The sequence below is a fragment of the Triticum urartu genome, chromosome 7, assembly GCF_003073215.2.
Source record: "Triticum urartu cultivar G1812 chromosome 7, Tu2.1, whole genome shotgun sequence".
NCBI classification, from domain to species: domain Eukaryota; kingdom Viridiplantae; phylum Streptophyta; class Magnoliopsida; order Poales; family Poaceae; genus Triticum; species Triticum urartu.
The window spans coordinates 255527261-255533255 of NC_053028.1; the positions used below are offsets into that span (position 1 = coordinate 255527261).

Consider the following 5995-nt stretch of genomic DNA (forward strand, 5'->3'; position numbering starts at 1 on the left):
TACCCCTTGATTTATACCTATGCATACATTGAGTGAGTTATTTGTTACATAGTGTATTTTTGAGTTATTCAGTAGTTAAAATGTAGACTTTGCATAATATTTTTATTTCTCATTATATAAAGATGTATTTTGTTCAACATGAACAATGTAACGTACCCCGAAAAAAATGTTAGGTGGCTCGTCTGGGTACTTTTGCACCAACCAAAGCAATCAAATATGTCCATTATATCTCTCATAAACTTTGTGAGTTGAGCTCTCGTGTCGCTCCCGCGGGCGGCTCCGGAGCAAACCCTAGCTGTCGGGGTTACGATCCTGACAATGAGTACAATGGGTATGAAAGAGGGGCATAGCCTAGCTACGGCGCATGTGTAACACTCGGTGTTTAGCGAGTTCGTCTTCCCTCGGCAGAGGTATTAGCCATATGTCTCGTGCCCTGAGGCTTGGTTTTTATTGAGGGGTATGATTACAAAGATTGCTTAACCCCAACGAAGGAGGAGTGCGGCTTATATAGAATACGCCATAGCTCCAACATCCCCACGTAGCCGGAGCACTTAATGCTCATTACTACGATAGTTACATGCGTAAAGCGCCACAACTACAACAGTTACAGGTAACGGTAGCTATGACTCTACTTTAAGGATGACTTAGGATTCCTCGACCGTTGCAGCTCCCATGTCGTCCCTCCGTCTCTGTAGTCAGAGTGATGGTCGTCATACCAACTGAAGGATCGCCGCCGAGTGACATCGAGGTGTCCGAGTGAACCTCCTGATATATTCATATGAATGAGAATGTGGTCCCGAGACCTACTGCAACGCCCCGGACACACCCGCCGGTGGTCGTTATTCCTGGCGGGATCTAGACTGGCCCCATAGATCAATACTAGTCTTTTCTGCGCACTTTGTCCTCACTCGTGCGCACCCGGGAGCAACTTTCCGGACGGTCACCCATCCTGACACTACTCCAAGGTGAGCACGCTTAACTTTGGAGTTCTGTCTGAATGGGCTCCCGGAAAAGAAGGAATTCCTTATTGATATGAGTAGTCTATCATCCCTAATAAGCCAGGCTATCACATGCACCCCCACTCAGAGGAACCGACGTCCTCGTCGGGCCACAGGAACGTTCCCTCTTGGCACATACGTCTGTGCTTCTAGTCCAGTACATGTGCCATGCCGTGTGCCACGACGGGTCACAAACGTCATGAACAACATGACCACGCACCTGTCCGCAACCATCCGTGTAACCGCGAGGGTCGGCTCTGATACCAACTTGTAACGCCCCGGACACACCCGCCGGTGGTCGTTACTCCTGGCGGGATCTAGACTGGCCCCACAGATCAATACTAGTCTTTTCTGCACACTTTGTCCTCACTCGTGCGCACCCGGGAGCAATTTCCCGGTCGGTCACCCATTCTGACACTACTCCAAGGTGAGCACGCTTAACTTTAGAGTTCTGTCCGAATGGGCTCCCGAAAAAGAAGGAATTCCTTATTGATATGAGTAGTCTATCATCCCTAACAAGCCAGGCTATCACACCTACCAATGATGATGCGAGGCCCTGAGAGCACCTCGAATGACATGTCTTTGACCCTACCTATAGTAGGTGACCTCATCATTAACCCTCGAATCGATTGAGATTTCGTAGAACAAACAGACCGGTCCTTCGGTTAGGACCGAGTGCTTCTGGGGCACTCGGAATATGTTTCCGAATCGTGGTTCATTGTTCTTTAGATGAAAACACAATGAATTCCGGACCATAAGTTTTCCCTGTTGATTACCTCGGCCGCTTGTTGCTGTGAAGTCGAAGTTGTGGTGCGGGGCCCAGGTAGCGTACGATGACGAGCGATATCTGGTCCGTTCGGTGATCTTCCATGACGCCAACCTTGATTTGTTCTCCGTAGATTCTCTGCCGGAGTCGGAGCTGCGTTGGCTCGCTGTGGGCGGATGGCGTTCCGTCTTGTAAGTGTAGTGTTGTTCTGCAGTCAATACGGCTGCCTTTTTTTCCTTTGATCTTCGGATCGTCCTCGTTGTTCTTCCGTTGCTTTCTATTAAATCTAATTGAAGTCAGCAATGCTGGATCTTTCAAAAAGAAAAACAATGTAGGTTCACTAGCACCTATGCAACAGAGAAAGGAATCGGGCAATACACGTGGCGGGATGAGCGATATTTTTTCCACCAACAAAGAAAGAGCGCCCAAAGCTAAAAAGAAAAGAGCACCCGGGCCTGAAAAGTTTTGGATGAGCGTGGCGGGATCAGCGAAAATTCCAGCCACCATATTAATCTACCTCTAAAATCCCTAATTTTATCTCCCTCAAACCCACGAACGCCATGCCGGTTCTCTCCCGCAGCTGCACCTGTACTAGCACCGCCGCTCCGATCTGATCTGACCCGCCACTGCTCGCACTTTACGGCCCCGTCTTCCCGCCGGATCTAGCCTCTGAGGTGCTTTTCCTCCCCTGCGGAGTACCGACTGCCCCCTCCCCGTTGTTTTCTCGCCGCTCTCTACCCGCCGCCGCCGAGGACGAAGAGGGGCACGGTAGGGAAACCGGTCGCCACCTTTCCCCTCACTGCCATCGTCGTTTCCACTCACCTCCCTTCGTTTTCCTGGATCATGCTGCAGCGACAAGGTCAATGGCGGTGGCCACCTCCAGATTTGGCCTCCCTCCGGCCGCATCGCCTCCTCAATGGTCCCCGGCGAGCACCCCCGCTCGTTGCACGTCCGTTCGCCTCAGGTATCTCCCGTATCTGATTCCTCGTCCACACCTAGCTTCCTCAGATTTATGCTACCTTTATAGATCTCATTAATTGCCAACTCAATTACTACAAACAAGCATCCCCTGCGACCCAGCTGTTGTCTTCTACTCATGTGTCAACCTATTAGTACCGATTCCAAGCAAGCTTGCTGTTCAACTTCAGAGTGCGGCCGTTCTGGACAAGGTGGTTACTGGTCAGTACTATCTCACCGCTGGTAGTTGTCTCGTGATGTGTGTCAGAAAATCTTTTTAATTCACACATCGTTAGCAATACAACTGTGTACAAAGATATAAGACGGAATTGGGGCCTCCCACGCACATGAACATGGCATGCGCGGGCCATGCCGTGTCGCGGTGTTGCTCGTTTCATTAGCCATGGGAGGGATTTTTACCATACTGACGGTTGGGTATGAACGATGGTGCGTGTTAGAGAGAGATGGTACTAATAAAAATTAGCTCCAGCCGCCAAAGCGAATATACTATAGTAATATAGTATAGGACGCGGCAGTAGTTTTTGGTTTTTTGATAGTTGTTGGTGCGATTGCAGTTAGCACAAACACATCAATTAAGCACATCAATTGCGAATGTACAATTAACCATTGCTGGTGCGATTGCAATTAGGACAAATACAAAATATCCATTTAGTTTTTTATTGCCCGTCCAAAATTACCAGCAAACTAACTTCCAATCAAATTTGTAGTTATTTCTAACATGGCAACTTGCTAATTAGTGTCAGTTTTGTTTAGCATTTACCGTTGGATCGTTTATATGCACCATACATGGTAGATGAGGCACATACTTAGTTAGATCAGTACAGAATGGTTTAATTTGAAAGCTTTTGCCAGCTCAGAGCGGTGGTAGGAGTGGAGCTTTGGGCATAAATGTCAGCTTTTGGTTGCAAAAGTCCCCTTGTGGGCTCGGCCCTGCGTCGTGTGCGCACCTGGTGGTCGCAAGTCTCTCTGTCCTACCTGCTAAATACTACTGATATGCGGGTTATACGGTGTGGACAAATGTTTTTGCCGTTTCAATAAGGAGAGTGTTGTTGTCTCTAACGCGAATCTTGGTGACGGCCCGTTCGTGATAGCAAGGACTAGCTGCCAACGTGTGCAGCGTGACATTTCTCTTCAACTTCAACCATGTTATGTTATCTAATCTTCTGTGTTATCCTTTGCAGGGTATAGGAGGTGGGAGATCCATAAATCATAATGCCATTTCGATCTAAGATCCTCTAAATTTGGCTGAAGAAACCACTCAGGTTATTTTCCGAATTACTGTCCAAGCAGCCCCCCTCCAGTGGGATGGCTAAATTTGTAGGTGCACCACCTGTTATCCTTAAATACCCACCAATTATGTTCAGACCAGGTTCTAGTAAGTATGCTCCACGTTTCTGTTGTAGTCCCCAGCTAGTCTGTCTCATTGATTATATGTGTCAAATTGTATCTAGCTACAAGGCACAAGTATATTTGATTTATTTCTCTTATGGTAGATGTAATGTGCAAATAGGTACTAATCTCCCAACTATGCTAGTAGTACTAACCATGAGGGAATCCCCACCTAGTCTGATTGATCCCTAAATGTATTCCAGTCCAGTTTAGAATAGTTTTAAGTAGTAGCTTTGTATCATCATTCAGAGCTGACGGGTTAGAAAACTACCTAGTTTACTATAGTAATAACACTGCATTATACATGACAAACACACCATTGATACAAGTGCAGGTTAATGGAGCATGGGCTATTATCTCCATAGACAACAAAGAAATCTTATGATAAGATAACATAATAAATCATGGAATGTGGAGCATAGTGCAAAAGACAGTGAAGATGCCGATGATGACTTCATCATAAAATCCAATCACCAATGATCTCAGATATCTAACTGAGCTTTAATTTCAGCCCACTTGCAACAACAGTGAATCTGTTGTCCTGACTATATATGTGTGCTAGAGTTCAGACAAAAAAATAGACAATACCTCTTACGATGACAATACTCTTTCCATATACAACTTGATAAATCTCTTGGTTGGTCTTTAGGGGCCTAAGCTATGATTATTGAGGCAGAGTGATGCTTCCTTTCAAAGAAAATGGATCGTTCACAAATTGGGATCCTATTTGACAAGCAGATCTTTGATGGTAATGATCTTGGTGGTTTGTGTTAGAAGGATAATGGCTTCTTTTGTTTTGGTTTGATATCTCGAGCCACTAAATTTATTTGTCATTTCATTTGGATATGGTTCTCTTATCAGTATAGGTAAAATGTCATGATGGATATTACGAAAAGTAGGGTATTGTAAAATGTTGAATTTTAGGTAATATTTACATAGCTACAGTCAGGAGAACAGGGTTAGTACTAAACTGTGGAATTTTGTTGCAATGATAGATGTTTTTTTGTAACTCATGCTTACCGATCTGTTTATGTCTTTGTTGCAAATTCTAGCCTTATTCTTGTGATGGCATGATATGCAAGTCATCTTCCAAAAAGTTGGGATGGACAAATAAGGACCAGAGCAACTCTAGCCACCTACAATAAGTCGGGAGAAAAAGCCTTCGACAAATGTGCCTTTGATGAAGAGGAGAGCTGTACAATTATGTTTGGATCAAGACCACTCATTTGTTAATCTGTTTCTTAGTGTGTATTGAAGCTACATGTTGTAGCAGGTGGTGATGTAGCTTGTGTTATTTTAGCTTATGGGGAATGTGAACTATGAATCGTGATTGGGAACTTTGGCGTCGATGTTATATAGACTAATTAATTGTGATGTGATGTGAAAATACCTTGTGTTGGACAGTTGAATTGGTCAATTAAAAAATTAGCCTCCATTGAATCGGGCCAACTAATAACTGTACAGGAAAATAATTCCAAACAGCAAAAGTGGTCATGGCCTCATAGAAATTTGGGCTGGATCAATCAATATTGGGCAGCCTCATAGAAATTTGGGCTTGATCAACCTATATTGGGCTGTTGGATGGTAATATGGGCTGGATCAACCAATATTGGGCTGGATGGCGATCCTCTTGTGCAGGGTACCAACAACGTATATGATGTGTTGTTAGGCTCTAACTCAATATGTTGCTATCCTGCAACGCTTCTTGACATTGTTTACCAACGGATGCATATATGTTGTTGTAGACCCTTGCAACGCCACCTACAACAACACATATTAATCTGTTGGTGTAGACCTTTCCAACACATATACGGACATACAACAACGCATCCATGTGTTGCAGAAGGGGGGTTCCTGTTGTAGT

General features: G+C 45.0%; 1 long non-coding RNA gene across 3 annotated transcripts; it reads left to right on the plus strand.

The window, feature by feature from the left end:
* The first annotated feature begins 2205 nt into the window (after positions 1-2205).
* Positions 2206-5569, plus strand: LOC125524338. Of its 3 annotated transcripts, none has more exons than XR_007290682.1 (4): positions 2206-2532; positions 2617-2728; positions 2828-2943; positions 3924-5569. It is a non-coding gene; the product is annotated as an uncharacterized LOC125524338 (long non-coding RNA). The 3 variants fall into 3 exon arrangements; XR_007290683.1 differs by lacking the exon at positions 2828-2943 and having other exon boundaries at positions 2207-2532; positions 3924-4879; positions 5184-5569; XR_007290681.1 differs by lacking the exon at positions 2828-2943 and having other exon boundaries at positions 2214-2532.
* The last annotated feature ends 426 nt before the right edge of the window (positions 5570-5995 follow it).